The following is a 21031-nucleotide window of genomic DNA, read 5'->3' as shown; positions in this document are numbered from 1 at the left end:
ACAGAATATTGTGTTAAAATCAATTTTTGAGGCATTAACTGGCTGTTTTTGCTGTATTTTACCTTTGTGTATTCATGAAGGTAAAAGTCCTTCGCATTTTTTAACGTGGGTATTTGCAAAATAGAAATTAGAGACTTTGGTAAAGTATCTGTGCACATAAAATTGTAGAACACTTACTGCATTCATGTGATGCATTTTCTGTTAGGGAAGAGATGATTATGATGTTAAATATTGGAATGAAGCAAGCATCATTGACCAGGTAGAGCAAAAGATGCAGCAACAAAACCCTCTGCCAGGTCAGTGGTTCATGTGCAGCAGAAATCAAAGGTTTGAAGCAGATATTTAGTTGGATGAAGTTTTTTATACCTTGCACACAAACAGTTCAGAATAATTCCTTCCTGTTGTAAAGGATGTTTTTAAATGAGTGCTTCATAATTCACAGACCCCAATGCATCTAGCAGACAATTTAGATTGTTAAATCATTTAAAGATATTCTTTATCTGTATGAAGCATCATTTATTCATGAACCAGTTATAGGCTGAGGAGACAAGGTGTGGAATATGAGCCCCTAGATTTAGAGTGTGACAAGATTAGCTTTCAGCTGTGGACACACTGCTTTAAGTGACAGGACAGGCAAAGGAGTAGACTAGGAGGAAACTGGAGACAGAGCTACTTGCAACTTCAGAGTCCAGGTACGCTGGAGGAAGGGCCTTCCCTGCAGCAAGAAGGAAAAAAGAAGATGGGATGAAATCAAGTAATAAGATGACTGGCAAGAGAAAGAACAATGGTTATAATGACTTGGTAAAGTCTTTTGTGAATTTAGAAGCAAAGAAAAGAGAAATAGGATGGAAGGATAAGGAGCGAATGTGGGAAATACAGAGAAGAAATGTGAGCCAATAAGAGGCAATCAATATTTTGGGGGACAAATAACTTACTACAACTCTTCAATTTCCCTAAACTTTCCTATAACCCTGTGTCACTCTTTGTTGTTAACCTGACTGCATTTAGCATCACCATGGAAAAGTATGCTGTGTGTGCTATGAGCAGGGAAGTCTTACTGTGAATTTGGGTACCATTGCTTCGTGGGCTAGGGTCGAGACTGAAGAAAGAGAAAGCGAACTGAGTCCCAGCATTTCTCTCTCTGCCTCCTAAACGAGGACACTGTATGACCAGCCACCTCTCGCTCCTGCTGTCATGTCTTCCCTACCTTTCTGAACTGCCTCCCCTGGAACTTAAGCCTAAACAAACGCAATGCAAATCAAAAGTGCATTGAGATTCCATCTTACACCTGTCAGAATAGCTAAGATCAATGACACAAGTGACCGCTCCTGCTGGTGAGGATGTGAAGCAAGGGGAACACTCCTCCATTGCTGCTGGGAGTGCAGACTTGTGCAGCCACTATGGAAATCAATATGGCAGTTCCTGAGAAAGTCGGAAATCAATCTACCTCAAGACCCAGCTATACTACTCTTAGGCATATACCCAAAAGATGTTCCATCCCACCACAAGGACACTTGCCCAACCATGAATAAAGCCAAAGATTATGGCTTTATTCATAACTGCCAGAAACTAGAAACAATCTAGATGTCCCTCAACTGAAGAATGAATTTAAAAAATGTGGCACATTTACACAATGGAATATTACTCAGCTGTTTAAAAAAAATGACATCATGAAATTTGCAGGTAAATGGATGGAACTAGAAAACATCATTCCTTGTGAGGTAACCCAGACCCAGAAAGATAAATATGGTATGTATTTGCTTATGAGTGGATATTAGCCATTAAATAAATGATAACCACGCTAGAATCCATAGCCCCAGAAAGGTTAGGTGTAGAGGAAGGAACTAGGCAGGACATCTAGACCTCCCTAGGAAGGGGAATAGGGTAGATTTGACCTTGGAATGGGAGAATGAAGTGGAGAGGGAAAGGGGAGATGGGGTTGAGGGAGTGATTTCAGGAGAGACAGCTAGAATTGGAAGGCACTTGAGGTATGGAAACCTAGTGAAGTGGAAACTTCCTAAAATACATAAAGGCAATCCTAACAACATCTCCAAATAATATGTGTTAAAAGGAAGAAGTGTTATGTGCCTATCTCCAGCAAAATGGGGTAAATGTGTAGTAAGAGTAACATGTTGCTTTCTTCACCATTGAAAATTAGTTGTTACATTCTGTTGCTAGAGTTTTCCTGCCTGGCCCACAGTCAGGGCAAATCTCTCTCACCTGCCAGTCCCAAGCCGCTCAAACCCGATCAAGTAAACACAGAGACTTATATTGGTTATAAACTGTATGGCCATGGCAGGCTTCTTGCTAACTGTTCTTACAGCTTAAATTAATCCATTTCTATTAATCTATACCTTGCCACGTGGCTTGTGGCTTACCGGTACTTTACATCTTCCTTGTCCTGATGGCGGCTGCAGTGTCTCCCCCACTCAGCTTTCCATTTCCCTCTCTATTCTCCTCCTTGTCCCGCCTATACTTCCTGCCTGGCCACGGGCCAATCAGTGATTTATTTATTGACCAATCAGCAACACATTTGACATACAGACCATCCCACAGTAACATTCCTTTAATCCCAACAATTGGGAGGCATAGACAGATAGATCTCTGTGAGTTTGAGACAAGCCTCATCTACATAGCGAGTTCCAAGCCAGTCAGGGCTGCCTAGAGAGACTTTGTCTCAAAAAATAAATAAATTAATTAAATTAAATTAAATTAAAAAAAATTAGTCATGTGCCTCAAAATACTATCTTTCTTTCTAATCATTTTTGAAAGCATAGGACTAAGTTTATTATTAAAGAGCACTTGCATACATCCTAATTGTTATATGCCAGGCAAAATCCTAAGTGCCTTATAAATAATAACTAACTTTCTCATCATCACTACCTAGGAGATGTGTACTGTTATCACTATTACCAATTTCATCAATGAAAAAACAGCGAAGTGAGAAGCACAGCTGACAAGTGGCAGAGCTGGGATTCAAACCCATGCCGCTGGATCTAGCATTCAGACTCTGGAACACAATACATAGCCGCTTCTATTTTCCCATGATGCCTCTGTCTTAGTTCCTGACTGTATTATTAAACTTTGTATTGTTCTAAGGTCCGGTTGGCAGAAATTCTCACGTTTTCTTCTGTGCATCTACAATATCCAGCACTGTATTTAGTAAATAGAAGGCGCTGAGTAAATGGCTTTACATATCAGAAGAAGATACGTTAATGATGCTTAAGCACTCTGACCTATTTGCAATAGGACTGTTGTAACAGTATCAGTAACATTGCCTTTGTGAGAGTGTAGAGGGGCTGGAGTTAGGGTCTCATGTGTACCAGGCTTTTTCTTTTAGGCCACCAACCAGCTCCCAAATCACAACATGGAGACTTCCGATTAGTTATGAATGATCAGCCTAGCTTAGGCTTGTTCTTTGCTTGCTCTTTCAGCTTAAATTAACTTGTTTCTCTTTATCTAACCTTTGCCTCGGGGCTTTTTACCTTTCCTTCCTTAGATATATCTTACTTTCACTGCTTCTCATGTCTGTCTGGCTGGCAGCTGCCTGACTTCTTACCCAAGGTGTGTCCCTCCCTTTCTCCTCATTCTCTTCTCCTTTTTTTCTCCTCTCAAGTCTAGATTTTTTTCCTCCTCTTTATTCTCTCTGCCAACCAGCCCCACTTATCCTTTCTCTGCCTAGCTATTGGACATTCAGCTCTTTAATAGACCAATCAGATGCCTTAGAAAGGCAAGGTGAAACAAATGCAACACATCTTTACATAATTAAACAGACATCCTTACATTATTAAACAAATGCAGCATAAATAAATGTAACACACCTTTACACAATTAAAGTAATAAATAAATGTAACACACCTTTACACAGTAAAAGTAATATTCTGTAGCATAAACAAATCTAACATACCTTTACATAGTTAAAATAATATTCCTCAACACTCATATAACCCAGGCTGGTCTGGAATTTGCTATGCAGTTGAGATGACTTTGAACCTATAATCCTTTGGTTTCCACCAACCAAATTTTGAGATTGCACATGTAGGCCACTAGAGCTCCAGGAACACCAGGCAAGGACTCTATCCACAGAGGTACGTCCCTGACCCCTACAACCAATCATGTCACAATATGTTTGACTCTGTATCCCCTTGTGCTTTCTCATGAATGTCTAAGCCCTTATATTTTGTTGCTCCCCAAGAAGAGTGAAGTCTAGAAAACTGAATTTTAAGACAGTATTAGTTGGTAAAGATTACTCAAGCAGTAACATTGTACCTGAGTCAGAAGGTCAAATAGCATTTCTGGACCAAATAGCTCATATAATAATGATAATTATTTAAATGGTATCTTGTATGTTAATGATTTTTAGTTCTTTCATGAGATCATGGCTAATAATATCTATAAACTATAAAATATGAAGTTATACAATCTTTTTAAGGGCAGTATTGACAAATGCCTATGTTATACATAGTCACTGAACATAGATCATCACTTATCAAATTATCGTAGGCATTTAAAAATGTATAGATGTCAACAATGTTCATTTTATTTATTTATTTATTGGTTAGCACCATCTACATTGCTCACAAATTTTATGATACAAAAAGCTATAGCTTGCCGGGCGGTGGTGGCGCACGCCTTTAATCCCAGCACTCAGGAGGCAGAGGCCGGCGGATCTCTGTGAGTTCGAGGCCAGCCTGGGCTACCAAGTGAGTTCCAGGAAAGGCGCCAAGCTACACAGAGAAACCCTGTCTCGAAAAACCAAAAAAAAAAAAAAAAAAGCTACAGCTTAATCACAGAACTATACACATTTGATTTACATATATTGGGAGGTGACTTTTGAGACAAAAGTTTTTTTTTTTTTTTAAACTGTACTCTGCAGCCAAGAATAGCCTTGAACTTGTGGCTATCTCCTTTGCCTCAGCCTCTTGACTTCTGGAACTATAGCCATGACCTGGCATGCCATGCTTCACAGATTTCCTTTTAAGCAACGCTTTTCACAAATCAAAACTTTTTTTTAAATGTATAGTGCACAGATTGGGGTAGATCTGGGAGAAGTTACTTCAAATATATCAAAGTATATTGCATGCAATTCTCAAAGAATTAATAAGGATGTCATATTAAAAAGTTTAATTTCTTAGGTAAAAGCAAATTTGTGAGAAAGTGGCAACTATAATTCCAGTTTCCCATGGTGGTTAATCTGACTTATCCCTTAGAAAAGCTGGACTATGTGTTGAAAACAGGACATACCAACATACACAAATTGTGTGTGCCTATGTGTAGGTGTGTGTATGTCTATATAGTTTGGTATTTGAAATGCAGTACTTAAAATATTTCCTCAAGCATTTGTAGTCACAAATGCTCTGTTTTAAATCTTTTCTGAAGTGAATTTATTTAGAAGTATAGATCATTTTATACTTTAGGGCTCATGTTTATCTCCATGTGTATTTTAGTTTTTTGTGGGGTTTTTTTTTTGCAAAAAATAATGAAACAAAATATTTGCTACAAAAATTAAACTCAGAGACTGAGGAAACAAAGATGGAAAAAAAGACACCTTCCCTATTGTTTTAATAGAATCATGTTTTTCTTGTTAAAATTTTGGGATGGATTAAAGATGCACAAAACACAAGCCAAAAATATAGCCGGAACAGCTCAGGGTTAGAGATCTAATAAAACTACAGTCCCAAGTCCCCATCTTTCAAGGTGAGGATTTCTGAGCTAAGTGGGGCAGTTCACTGGATTTGACAGCTAAAATCTGGACTGGACCAAGAAAAGGTCATCCTTTGCTTCTTTAAAAATACCTCTCTGCTTCTACTTGGAGCCAGGATGTCCACTGGGCTGAGCTGCTGCCTAGGGCCATGTCTGAGTCCGTGGGTGACACCTGAGCTCGTCATTCCGGGCCACTGGGGCCACCCAGGCCCACAGCCAAGCCTTGGGTTGGCCTACGCTAACATCTACTCCACCTGGGACCTACTGGAGCTCATGAAGGGACCGGTCCTGTGGAACAACATCGCCAGAATCTCCATGAGTCAGGGTGGCCATGGGATATCCCAGAGGAGTTCTGGTGAGGATCCATTGATGATGGTGAACCAGAAACTAGAGGCCTTGAACCAGACCAGTGACTCGCTGCAATGAACATTTGCTAGTAAAACTGATTGGACAAAAGGGTATACTATGTGACACAGTGATCCCAATGCCACCAGGACAAATGAAGAGGTGTTGGAGAGGTGGGAAAGAAGTGAAGAGATGTTTCTTGTTGGTTTGTTCATTTTGTTTTTGTTTTTGTTTGCTTGCTTTATTTTATTTTTTTTAATTTATTTTCTTTGGGGGGCTCACTGCAGGAGTGTGGGGAGGATATGGGGGGACCCAGAGGTGAGCCAAATTAGGGTGCGTGATGTGAAACTCTCAAAGAATCGATAAAGAAGAAATTCTGTTAAAAACAAACCCGCTCATATTTTTACGTATTTTCACATAGTGAAGGACTTGGGGCAACACACAGTATGTTATATGAAGTAGTATGTTATAGCTAAATGATGTTGTAATCTTACCTTTTCTTTAACTAGAGAAAAACCCTAACCATGCTGGAAATCCTGACCACAACTAAGGCAACTCAGATAATGCTGATGGGAGCTGAGTGGTTTCTCAAACCAAAACAGCAGGGAGGCATACTTCAAAGACCAGAAGTTTTAGGATATAGTGAGAAGCTACCACCCATGCTAGACAGCTAAAGTCGTCTAAGACACTCATGACCACTGACATGGAAACTGATAAACCAAAATAGATACCCTTAATGAAAAGTCAAATCTTCAATGACTAACTCACTTCCCTGCTACACAACTCTGAGGTTTCCTGTTTACAGGTTTAAGGCAAGCCTGTGGCCATGCAAATGGCAGAATTTGACTCTGATTGCTTCTACATTTACTTTTACTGACTTTCCCAAAATTGCCAGGCTGGGGAGAGAAATCACTTGTAGCATAACAAACTGGAAGAGCTATTGAAGATCATCCAATCAGTCTCCTCTTTGGTTGCACATTTAAAAGAAAATGAGGCTGCAAAGAATTCCTGAATTGGGCTGGAGAGATGGCTCAGAGATTAAGGGCACTGGCTGCTCTTCCAGAGGTCCTGAGTTCAATTCCCAGCAACCACATGGTGGCTCACAACCATCTGTAATGAGATCTGGTGCCCTCTTCTGGCCTGCAGGCCTACATGTAGTAGCTGTATACAAAATAAATAAATAAATAAATCTTTAAAAAAAAAAAAAGAATTCCTGAATTTACAGTTATTTGAGATCTAGCTGATACCAAAGTCAACATAAAGCACCAAATCCCCAAAGTAATCATTTGAGTCACATGCACATAGTAAAGCGATGGCTATAAAAGTATCAAGAAGGTGGGGAAAATGTTATATGTATAAGAGAAATAGATTCACAGGCACCCCCCCTTGACCATTTCAATGATACTTATAGTATTAACTCAAATTTTAAAATGTTTTCAGCATGAGATTTCAATGACTTTCTGTTATTAAATCATGACTGTTGTTTCTCAGGTGAATGGTTGAGTAAACGGAAGTCTCTAGAGGTAGAATGACTCGTTCAAGGGCATGCACTTAGTTGTCAGACAGACAGAACTGCCAGGCAACTGAATCCTAGGCTGTGACTTCCTCATGAACCGTCTCTGTTTGCTCATGCTTAGTCTCAAGAAGTGATGTGCTTTAGTCAGGCAGGAGGCGCAGATTACAGATCAATATCATGAGAATCATAACGGGGAGAGGAAGTGACTTTTTCTTTGCCCTAATAGCCAGCGAGGCTCAGAAGTTTAAGCGAGGACAGACTTAAGGGAACCCTTCCAGAGCTGAGGGGTTTACAACTGTTTACAGCGCATTATTGAGGACACTGACGGATGCCAGGTTGTTTTGCCAAAAGGCCATGTTGTCACGCTGCACGAAGCCCAAAGGTTGTTTTGGAAGTCATTTGTGCTTGCTGGATTTCAGGGTATGAGACAGCACGTGTAAGGGAGGTAAAAGGAGAAAGGTTTGTATCATTGTATCAAAGGAAAAAAATAGTAAAGGCTTGTTTATTCAAATAACCTCTGAGTCATGATTCATAAACTCATTTCTCTTATTTCAGAGCAAAAGAATCAAACACCTTTTAATCCAGTGCCAAAATGTGACATGAAATGGAAGAATGAATGTAATCACTGCCGGAGAAGTCAGGATCACCCAGGTGTGCTGCAACTATTCCTTGAACCTTGAATGTGGCACCATTGCCAACAAGCGAGCATGAAGGGTTTGGTTGCTTTCTGCGTGGAATGGCTCCCGAGAAGCCCATGCTGCTGCATTGGAGGATTTTAGCCTTCTAAGAACTGCGAGGATACAGCCAGGACACAGGGACCCATTACAGTCTTTAATATTTCGTGACCCTGACGTGAGTACCAGGAGCCCTGCAAGTTTACAGCGGTCTGTGTTAACTTTAGTGTTACAGTACATTTTGCCACATTGACATTGGCACATACTGTTCCTGCCTGAGGCATTAGATGTCTAATGTGATCAATTTCAGACCCTATAATTTGAATTCAAGCCAAACCACAATCAAATCATAAAATTTCTAAGGCTGCCACCATCTTGGAAATGTCATATGTGGGTAGTGAAGCAAGAAATAGCTATACAATGGATAAATACAGCCCTTTCTAATGAATTTTGCATCTGGTCTTTATGTGAGTCTACCAACCCATTAGCTACAATTTACACATCGAAATTAATCTTTCATTACTTTATATATCTGCTGGAGAAAAATATTCTGTCTCCATTCACCATGGAGTTTCAAAGTGCTGAATACTGTGTTCTGTGGCCCCTAGAAGGTATCTAAAGTCTGCATATAGGCACAACAGTAACCTGAGAGAAGGGACACTTGCATGTGTGCAGAAAGTGAAGCTGTTAGAAGTATACCCTGCGTTGGCAGTCACTGTCAGGCCTCCTTGTGTCTGAGGAACTGTATACTCCATTCTGAATCCTTTTGGAAATTGCCAGTTTGATAGAATAACATTGCAGGAAACCACTCAAATTGAACATGTTTGTTGTTTTATGTTCTGCCAGGCAAATGTCAGAACAATGCCAGGAGACCAGAGTAATTTAGAATTAGAGCTAGCAGGAGGGGAGGGGAGGAGTGGGAACCCGGAGGAAAACAGACAATGAGAACGGGATGGAAAGTCTCTGGAATGGGGAGTTTTAGAGTAGAAAATGAACTCTTGCTTTTGAGAATTAGAAGCAAAATAGATTGTGTCTTTTAAGTTGTTTTGTGGTCAATAGCACGGCGTCTAATGTGAAAAATTGTGTTGTAGACTTTAATGATTGTGGTCAAAACTTTTCTGTTGAATCTCCATGCACTGGCCAATGCCTTTGGAAGCGGTGACTATTACATAGACAGTTCACTTGGAGAGCGCGCTAGGAGGGACTCGTTGTTACAGCTCCATGGTCTCTTTGTGTTGACTCTTTTGCTACTGGATTTTTTTCCCCTTTGCATTTTTCGATTATACAGCATGCTCAGCAAATCATTTCAATTATTCAGAACAATTTGCCCCAATTGCTTCTTCCTTCTCATGTAGGAAGACACAGTGAGACACAGCCCCACCCAACCTAATTTTTCTAATTTTCCTAGGTCTGATAGTATAGTAAAACTTACTGGTTGGAATAGCCAACAGTCCTGCAGTAATTTATCTTGCCAGAATGACCCATACTGGGGAAAGCTGTCTGAATGGCCATGTCAACTCAGCCTTTGCTTTGTTTTATTTTAGTGGCTATTCATTAGGAACTTGACCCTCTCTTCCAGGCTGTGGGTGATTTTTTAATGAACACAAGTGTTGCTTTATTCATTTATTTACTACCTTTGAGGATTCAACCCGGATAGCACTTAGTACCTTAGTGGTCATGCTTGTCTTAGTACTGTAGGCACAAAGCATTGGTCAAGGTTATCAATACAACTTTCTTTCCCTTCACTGAAATATTACACCCAGCACTGAATACCTGCTCTTTAATGAGCTGCATTATTATTGCATTTAAACAAATTTCACACTGATTAAAATTGAGTGCTGTTGGCCTGTTTTATTATCCATATTAGGTAAAACAAAATAAAACTAAAATTCCTGTAGTTTCCTTTCAAAAAATAATCTAAATACACACACTTTGGTAGCAACCAAATGATGAAGACTATCATATTTTCAACCAAGTAACATCACACTTAGTAATTTTTCCCAGGTCAGAATTTGGGTACTTAAATAATTTCTTGGGCAATATTGTTTATTGTTTGTGGTGATTTGAATAAAATGGCCCCCATAGACTCATAGGGAGTGGCACTATTAGGAGGTGTGGCCTTGTTGGAGGAGGTGTGGCTTTGTTGGAAGAGGTGTGGCTTTGTTGGAGTAGGTGTATCACTAGGGCATGGGGTTAGAAGTCTCAGATGCTCAAGCCACACCCAGTGTGGCTGTCACTTCCTGCTCCCTGTGGATCCAGTTGCAAACTCTCAGCTACCTCTCCAGCACCATGTCTGCCTGCATGCCGCCATGCTCCCTGCCATGATGATAATGGACTAAACCTCTGAAACTGTAAGCTACTCCTAATTAAATGTTTCCCTTTATAAGAAGAGTTACCATGGTCATTATGTCTCTTCACAGCAATGGAAACCCTAAGACAGTGGTTAGATATGTATTTATCTTATTCTTCTGTAGTTGGGGATTTTACTATTATATGCATGGAGAAATAATGTTTACTATGAGAAATGATCATGATAGATTTAGTGGTACCTATTGTTTGTCATTTTCCCTCTGTCTTTCTGTACCTTGGAGTTCAAAGTGAGACCCAAGTGGCCCTGAACTTTTGGCCTAAATAATACAATAATATGTACTCAGTACATCCTGAACAATCATTGGCTCTCTATAACTACCTCTTAACTGCCATTGTGTTCACACTGTTACATGTAAGTTAATGTTATGTGAACCCACGAGAGTCTGTTAAAGGATCTCAAGAATTTATTAAGGTATAAAATGGGGATAATACACTCAATGATACAGAATAAAGTAGACACCGCCATTTATCCAGCTGTCATTGTCTTCTATTCTGCCCAGGTGTGAGAGGATCCAACTGTCCTGACCCATCCACCCAAGAGAGAATGCATGACCCCTATTCCTCTGCTCTTAAGTGGTCACTTCAGCAGGCAAGTTCATGTCCTAGGGTTTTCTACCTCAAAGCCATTGGCTGAAAGGAATGAATTCCCACAACAAGTTAACTTTTAAGTTCCCAGTAGTTTGCAACTATTTGTAAAAGAACAGCACAATTAAATCTCAAGCCTCTAAGTAGGTCACCTTTAGCACACCTTTCCATGTTAAAAGTTTCTTAGGGAACGCCACAGAAGAGTAAACAGTGAATGGAAGAGCTGGAAGAGAAGAAGGGGAGCTGTGAAAGGCTCACTTCTGGATGTGACATAGCTGTTGTACTCATCAACTCACAGCAACTGTAGCTGGCTGCACAAGACCTACGCGATATCACACCAGTCCAAATCCCAACATAAAAGGGGGAGGGGCCGCCAAGGTCCCACCTTTGGCAAAGGGCTATTGACAATAGATGTTTGCTGAGGGAGGGTGAGTCAATCTCCATCGGGGACATGGCTGCTAGTGAGTTACCCATATCTCAGTGGATGGCCCCACACCCATGGGCATATGGACAGCACTTGCTGGACTCAGGGGCCTCTCAATGACAAAAACACAAAAGAAAATGGGGGGGACATGAAGTTGGGAGGGAGAGGTAGTGAGGTTGGAGTTGGAGGAAAATAATGATGGATGGAAATAATCAAAATATTTCATTAATTTACAACATTTTGAAAGAACAAATTTTATAAAAGTGTTAAAGGTTTCTTCTGTATACTTCTTTCAGTATTTTCTCTACCTTTCTCCTTGCCTTCCTCCATCTCTCTCTTGCTCTCTCATACAGACACAGACATACAGGCACAGAGACAGACATACACAGACACACAGACCCATACCACCACACACACACACACACACACACACACACACACACACACACACACATACCTATCTTTCTCTTGCTCTCTCATACACACACAGACAGACATACACAGGCACACAGACAGACATCACACACACACACCCCTCCATCTCTCTAAATTGTTTGCAGAGAGAGAACTTCTGATATGGAAATACATTAGGGTAGACACAAATTTAGAATACTAGAAATTCAGGAGACTGGCATAGCAGGAAGGAGATGTTGCAATATTTTGCTTTTTAAATAGGAGTGCACTGGGTGAAGTGTAACAAAATCCAGTTCCAGTTCACCTCATGTGCCCACTGTACTCTACATTTTTTTTTTCTTTTTAATTGACGATCTTGAAAGTTTGAGATTGAGCTGTCTTCTCCATCTGTCTCCTTGCCTTTGGACTATCTCTAATCCTCTCAGTCTGTGTTGACAACTCAGATGCCATTCAATGTTGTGGTTGCACTGAGTGGCCAGTCTGTTTTGGTTATCCCATGAGTTGTATTGTTGTTGTTGTTGTTGTTCATCTTTTGGTCATCAACATTTCTGCCAGTAATAGCATTTTGTGTTTTAGAGAGTGATGAGTTTGCCTGAGCACCATGGTGGTGCTTGGAAAGGAAGGTGAGGCAGTTACGGTCATGAAGTCAGGACTGGCCACCAATAGTCACCTTCAGTTCTTAGAGTGAATCATGGTGGTGTTCTAATATTGGCTCAGGAACAGTCCTTCTCCGATAAACACTGTTTGTGATGAATGCTGCTAGGGTGAAGTCCATTCACAATGAACACCGGTGGGTCCCTGGAGTCTCTGCTGAAGCTCTTCCTTCTGACATTCACTGGACTGGTCCTTGTTGTCTTTGGTCTTCTCTTGTTCTTTTACTTTAAATTCTCAATGAGCATTAATGCCTTGTCTGTCACACACCAGGTGTGATATATAGCTGTCTACATGGATGTGCTTCTGCACATTCTAGTAGCAACCACCAGCCAACATATTTGGTACACTTGGGAAATACACTTTATTAATTTTCTGATTGTTGACTTGTAGCTGCACTGTTTCGATTGATTTCTTTACCTGTTTCTCAGTTATACTTTTTTCTATTTCTGGTCTTTTTTTTTTAATCCAATGTGCTTTTTAAAATTCAGATCAGGTTAGTTAATTCTTTCTTTAATGTTTTTTAGTTCTTATAATCAGTCAGGAGCCTTATATTTATTATTGGAACCCAAATTACTGTAATATGAAGCTGACCCCCATATGAATACCATAATGCTAACCTCAGCTCTTCCTGGAAGACTATAAAAAATTTCCCAGAATTCCCTCAAGTCCTTCCTCCATCCCCATGTTCTTGTGATATCAGTGCTTTGTTTGACTTGTTATCTCTGAAGACTTGCTCCTGAGGTCTTCAGAGACCTATACCTAACTGACAGGAAGAGGGCTAACACAACTGAGCTCTCTTTACCGAACTTGCTTAATGCTTAACAGCACAGCAAAGACTTCACTGTAGCTGGAGTTTTCTCTAGTCCTGCTCAGACCCAAGTAAACACAGAGACACTTATATTAATTAAAACTGTTTGGCCTAATGGCTCAGGCTTCTTGCTAGCTAGATCTTACACTTAAATTAACCCATAATTCTTATTTATGTTTAGCCATGTGGCTTGGTACCTTTTCCCAGTTCTGTCTTTACATCTTGCTTCTCATGGTGGCGGCAGATGGCAGTGTCTCCTGACTCAGCCTTCCACTTTCCAGAATGTTCCTCTCTCCTAATCCTGCCTACATTATACTTCCAGCCTGGCTACTGGCCAATCAGCGTTTTATTTATCAGTCAATCGGAGTAACACATTCACAGCATCCCCAGCACTTCACCATGATTAACACAACTCTATGGCAGATTCACAGTGAATATAGGAACCTCCACAAGCTGTGATCATGTCTTAGAGTCTGTGTTCACATTACTTCTTTGTCTCCTTCTGGACCTAAGTCTGAAGCAAAGCCTTGTCTTCACTCTGCACTGCATGTCCCTTGTCTCCCCAGGTTATGGAATCTAAGACAAGGGCTCTGGTCATGAGAAGGAGCAAAGCTGTAATCTCAGATGTATCCCCTAAGTCCTTTTAGCTCTTCTTTGACTCTCTTCCCAGATAGTTGGCCATTAGGACACTCCTGTGTTTAAACAGTATTCATTTGCAGCTACTGTTTTGAAAAAATACAAAAATCTAAGTGATTTAAAACACGAACAAATAGAGTATGTTTCTGTTAGGATGATCAGACATTCAAAATAGGTCTGAGGGCTTAAAATCAAGTATTTCCTACTGTTCCTCCTGGGGACTCTAGCAAGGAGTTCACCCCCTTGCTTTCTGTGGCTTTGGGAAACTACCTGCACTTCTTGATCAGACTCTCTTTATTCATCTTCAAAAGCAGCAGTGGCTGGTTGGAGTCCTTTCCCACAGGCTATCGCTCTCAAGCTGCTTCTGTTGTCATATTTTTCTGAAAATCTCCTGCCTCTTTTTCCGTGTTTAAAGAGTCCTTATGATTTCATGGGGACCACTGGACAATCTCCTTGAGTTCATGCTATTAATGCCTTTAAAACAGAACGTATTTACAGGTTCTGGGAATAAAATCATGGCCATCTTGGGTAGTCATGCTGTCTACCATAGTGACAAAGGATTCAGTGACTAGAGTTGCTGTTGTTCTAAAAAAAAAAAAAATTAGAATGAAATTATTAAGAATGAGTATGTTTACCAAGTTCACATGTGGGACTTTATATGTGGGAATTCTCTAGCTCTGCCTAAGGGGGGCTGCATCAACTTGACAGGATCCAGAATCACCCAAGCAACCAGCCATTGTCATGCCTGCGAAGGATTGTCAAGATTAGGTTGACGGAGGTGGGAAGACCCTCCTTACTCATGCGTACACCATTCCATGGGCTGGAGTTACGGGATGAACAAGAGACGTGAACTCAGGAGTCACCCCTCTCTATTTCTTGATCATCTATGCCATGTAGCCACGCTTGTCTCACCATGGTGGACAGCCCCGTGAACTATAAGTCAACATAAACCTTTCCTTTGGTAAGTTGCTTTTGTCGGGTGCTTTATAGCAGCAAAGTAACTAATACGAGATTATAAAATGGAGGGGTGATCATCAGGTCTTTATGCCTTTCTCCACCCCAGATTTCACGATCTCTTTATCCATCACGTGTGAGCAGCCGTTAGGCAAATGTACATACATGACTCCCTAAAACCATAATACAAAAGGTTCATATTAAAAGTCTTAGGAAAGAAACTTGTCTGTTAGAAATAAAATTCTCTAAGCCTTTTAATTCCTAACAACATACCCAGTTTCCATTACTAAACTGAGCACCTAGCCACTCTGGGTGTGGTATCTTTGGTTTAATACCTTACACCCAGCTCTTCCTATGGCTGTGAGTAGGTGCTTCTGTATGTGCATTTCCCAGAATGCCCACTCCCATTGTTATATTTTTTAAAAATAGAGCAATGGGAAAATGTGTTCCTAAGTCAATTTTGTTTCCATTTTAGATGTTAGAAAGCAACTTACAACATAGAAATGACGGCGTCTGTCATTTAAAATGTGCTGAGGCCCTGTCGCGCAGAGTGCTGGGTACATATGCTAATCTTACTGCTCAAAGATGACATGCCTAAATATAAACAGATTTTCCAAGTCTCTCTAAGTTTTCAAGTGTTTGCCTTAGTTGTCCCGACTCAGGGTTTAGGCACTAAAACTGTCATCTATTTTTCTATTTTTCATCTTTAATATCCTAAAAGAACTTTTACAAGTAGTTAACATAACTTCTTCCTTTCATCTCCTAAAAGCCCCTGTCTGAAGTCCTCTGAGGTTTACCTAAGTCCTACAGTGTTTCTCTCCATTTTGAACCTTTGGCCATGCAAATCCATTTGTTCATTTAAGGGACTTTTCTCTCCTATGCCTTGCCCACACGATTATCCTTTCTCATATTAAAGACAATGTCAGGGGCTCTGTCCAATGAGACCAAGAATACATTTGATTTATCATTTGCCTTTTTCTTTCTTCCTCCCACATGTTATGAATTATGAGGAACAGTTTATCATAATCATCTAAAAATATACATCCTACAGGGGCAAAAACTGCATCCTCCTTACATCCTATAACCTTCCAACAACAGTGTATAGAAATGTTGAAGGGCTTAATTAACAAATGAATCAAGGCACTACCATTTCTTTCTTAAATGTCACATATTTTTACGGAGCTAAAAATATTTCCTCCGTGGTCTTGGCATTTTGCATGTGGCATGGCGTCTGCTCTGAAAGCAACAATAGAATTATAACAGACCTCTCAGCTGCTATTTTGAGTAAACTATTTTGTCATCTTAAACTCTTTTGTTAAAATGCAAGAGAGGATAATTATTTTTCCCTAATGCCATTGTGAATAGAAATTCACTGTGGTTACAATAGAAAAAATGATCTTTCAACTGTCTCAGGGGGTTGACACGGAGTCATTTTAGGCGTGTGTGAGCCCTCCTGGGACCACTGTATGTTTTCTTATCCAAGTAACTTAAACATTGATGTACTGACCATAATGCCCCACAGACAGACAAACATACAAGCAGTTCCTTCCATATTTAAGTCAGTACTGAGCAATGCAAGACTGTCTACGTAACAAATTCCCTAAGCTGCCACTGAAGTGCCTGGCTCAATAAATTCAGACTTGGAAACAGTGACATTTGCTCAGAGTGTGTGCATGCAAACCTAAGTTCTCAAAGTATTTTAACATCTTGATTGCAGATCATCAAATTACACAAAGTCCAAATAACTTAAAAATGATGGGCATCATCTGTCTGTGTGCCAAATAAATGGCCAGATTGCTTTTCCTTCTGTAGAATTAGTTAGTTAATTGGTAGACCCTATGTCAGTCTATAGGAGCAGCATGGAAGTGGTCTCTGAACTACAACAGAGCTAAGAAAATTACAGACAAAATTGTATTAAATCATTAAGCAAGTAACTACATACATGACAATAGTGACAGGGAGCAGCCAATTTTGTGCCTGAACCATAAGGCTCATCAATATCCCTGTGATTTCTAACATAAGTTCTTGCTTTCTAATTTGCACGGTTTTCCTCAGCTGGGCCTGGCAGTACACTTTTGCAATTCCAACATTATGGGAGGCAGAGGTTGAAGGATATCTCTAAGTCTGGGGCTAGCCTGGTCTACAAAATGAAAATAGCCTCAAAAATAATATTTAAAAATTCATACATTGTCTAACTTTTTTCCTTTAAGTTATAGAACTAAAAGTTTTGGTGAACAATTTATATTTGCTACATTTCAAAATTATAAATTCCTATAATATATAATATCTATTTCAGAAATATGATTTGTGCCTACCTTGTAAATACATATCACATTTTCTTCGTTCATCTGTGATGAGCACATAGTGTAGACAGACTTTTCTTTTCTGCCCTCCAGTTCCCAAATAATCAACACAGAGACTTAATTGTAAATGCTCAGCCAATAGCTCAGGCTTATTACTGACTAGCTCTTACAACTTAAATTAACCCATTTCTATTAATCTATGTATTGCCACATGGTTCATGGCTTTACCTGTCCTCCAGCATGTCTTGTTCCTTCTGTGTCTCCTAACAACTCCTTGAGACTCCTCAGACTCTGCCCTTCTTCCCAGCATCCTCCTAGTCTGGATCTCCCACCAAATCTCTTCCTGACCAACTATAGGCCAGTTAGCTGTTATTAAACAATGAGAGCAATACATATTTGCAGGGTACAAAGAATGCTCCACAGCAATATAGAGTTTTTTGATATCTTGACTACTATAAATTGTGCAGGGGTGAAGATAAAGGGGAAGAGATTTCTTTGAGATGTTGATTTTAAAAAGTTATTTGTATATGTGAATATGTGTGTGGTGTTTGCTGGCCAGTGTGCATGGGTGTGCTCACCTATGTGGGAGTGTGACTATGTTGAGATATCTTTCCTTAATCCCTTTCCCACCTTATCTTTTCAGGCAGTGTCTCTCACTGAATCTGAAGCACAGTTTGACTAGCCCATCTGGCCAGGGAGCCCCAAGATCTGCCTATCTCCACCCTCCAGAACTGGAGGGACAGATAGCAGCTGCTGTGCTCAGCTTTTATGCGGGTGCTGGGGACCCAAACTTTAAGCTTTTATGACAGGCACTTTACTTACTGAGCTGTCTCCTCAGTGGAGATACTGATTCTTATTTCTTTCAGATATATTCCTGGAGTAGATTGAGAATCATATAGAATTTCCTTTTTAATTTTTTGAGAAATTTTTATACTGTTTTCCTCAATGACCATACCAATTTACATTTCTGTGCAAGGAGGTTTTTTTTTTCCCTACTCTGACAGATGTTTGTTAATTACTGACTTGATAATAACAGCTATCTTAAAATGAGTGAAGCGTTATCTCCTACAAATTAAGTACACTTCACTGCTAGAGAGTGATGACAGGCCATTTTTTTTTCTTTGTTTTCTTTTTTTTGGTTTTTCAAGATAGGGTTTCTCTGTGTAGTTTTGGTGCCTGTCCTGGATCTCACTCTGTAGACCAGGCTGGCCTTGAATTCACAGAGATCCACCCGGCTCTGCCTCCCGAGTTCTGGGATTAAAGGTGTGCCCCACCACCACCACCCGGCGTAACAGCAGTTGGCCATTTGTACCTCTTCTTTGGAAAGATAACGGTTGAAGTCCTTTCCATATTTTAAAAATCAGATTATGTATATTTTTAAATGTACCTAATCTTTCAAACAATCACTCTCCTAGATTTCTACAGTGAAGTTACTGTTTATGCATTTGTTCAAGCCATAGGGTGTCTCCTTTTCCTCAGCGTCACACAGCCAGGCTATCTGCAGATGTCACCTTTCACCCTTTCCACTTACAGTCCTTTGTCTCCACTGCTGCTGTCTATGCCAGGGACCTGTAATACTCCTTAACTTACCTCATCCTGCCTCAGATGTCGACTCTTCCTCAGGGATGCCCTCCTGACTGCCCTTTATGGATCAGAACCGGCTGTTGTCTTTTGAAGTGATAACCCACTTCCCACAACAATCTTTTTCTATTTCTTTAGCTTTAGTACTTCCTGTCAATGACAAACACCATGTTAATTTATCTCTCACTTCCCACTTTCGCCAGCTTCTAAAACATCATCCCCTTAGCTCTTCAGGAGATCTCAAAAATGTGGAAGTTTTTTAAAAGATCCTGGAAACCTGTTGCTGACCTTTGCTCTCTGTATTTAACAAAGGCTGAAGCATCACATTCCAAAACAACGACATGTATATGTCTTTCATCTAAATGTTGGTATTATATAGTAACAGTAACGCCATTTCACGAGCAAGGAAACTAAGAATTAGAGGAGATTTGCAACGACATACTGCTGGGTGCACAGCTTTGAACTGATTTCTGAAGTTGTTATCCCTCTTATTAGATCACATACCAACTATATTTTGACTGCTACAGTCATGAGAGTTCAGGTTGCTTTGGGGTACGTCTTCTTCCAAGGAGGTGAAAACAATCTTGGTTTTACTGGGTGCTGCAAAACTCATCAAGATGATGTTTCTGCTGTACATAGCATGTACCACCTTCCTATAGATGCAATATATACAATGTTTCCTTGAGGCTTATAAGTTATCAGATACAAAATATGTAATACTTTCAAAGTAAGATAATTTAACATAAAAAGGTCAGTATTACCATCTCCTTAAGACTGGGACTGGATTTGTGGTAAAGTCTACTGCAGAAGCAGATACAATAAAGTGGGGGAAAGGTTGATATTTCTTCAGTGATTCAGCTTAAGGAGTACACATATAAAGGCATTTTTAGCCTTCCAAAGGTCGCTGGTGTCTTGTAGCTGCAATACTGGCCTACATTCTATGGGTGAATGGGAAGCACCAACCTTGTAGAGCTTTCTAGATAACTTTGAAATATATCCCATTATTACAAAGGAGTGTTTAATATCCTTTTATGGCAGTCATAGTAAGTTCGGTGGAAATGGTGGTGCTCCATCAGAGATACTCAGCAATAGTAATGGGGTAGTAATTCTACTGACTTAGAATTTCACTTTATTCCAATTAGGAGATGCTCTAAGAAACCTGCTCTCCATTGATAGCTTTATAGAAAGCGATTAGCACACATGCAGAACTAGTCTGTCAAAATGAAGAGGCTCCATCGTGGGGCTCTTATAGCTTCTGCTTTCCTTTTTCAAAGAGTGTGGCCATTGATCTTTCCTCCACTGCTTGTATTTATCAGTTCAAGAATAATATGATAGAAAACATTTTGGTTTGGATTTGCTCTTTTAATTCAACAACTTGAGATCCATTCATGTATATCAGCAGCTTGTTCTCCTTTACAGTTGAATAACATTCTATGGTATAGATTATAAAGGTGTGTTCATCCTTCTTTCATGAAGAGCATTTGGGAATAAGCTATTTCAGTTTGGGACTCTGACAAAACCATCATGAACACTATCTACAAGCTTTTGGTTGAACATAAATTTTTATATATGGCATAAAAATCCAGAAGTGTGATTGCTGGGTCATGGGTTTTAATTGCATGTTTGATTTTTCTTGGACACTACCAAACTTCTGGAATGGCTGTCCCATTTTACATTCTGAACAATAATTTATGAGGAATACATTTTTCTGCATCCTTGCCAACTCTGGTACTGTCAGTACTTTTTAAAAACTATTCTCATAGATGTGTAGTGAAAACAGATGGATTGTTAGTGGTATTTTTGGAACTCCATATAGATACTCCAATGAACTTTCTATAGTGAACATGAGTTCTTATACCACAAATAAGCAGAGTACTTTAATGATGAACGGAGAGTAGATCAGACCTTTGTCCTCTACCTTTATAAAAAGTGAGCATAAAATCATAGAAATTTAAGCCCCCTAGCAACTACAAAACACCCTGTGTATCTGTAACAGACTTGGAGCCCTTGGAGTTGTATTCAGGAAAGAGCAGACAGAAGATTGGTTGTGGTTGACTATCTTTC

Source organism: Peromyscus californicus, unplaced genomic scaffold (assembly GCF_007827085.1).
Source record: "Peromyscus californicus insignis strain IS unplaced genomic scaffold, ASM782708v3 Scaffold_12__1_contigs__length_115047231, whole genome shotgun sequence".
NCBI classification, from domain to species: domain Eukaryota; kingdom Metazoa; phylum Chordata; class Mammalia; order Rodentia; family Cricetidae; genus Peromyscus; species Peromyscus californicus.
The sequence above is the reverse complement of the archived record's forward strand: the minus strand, read 5'-3'. Positions refer to the sequence as shown.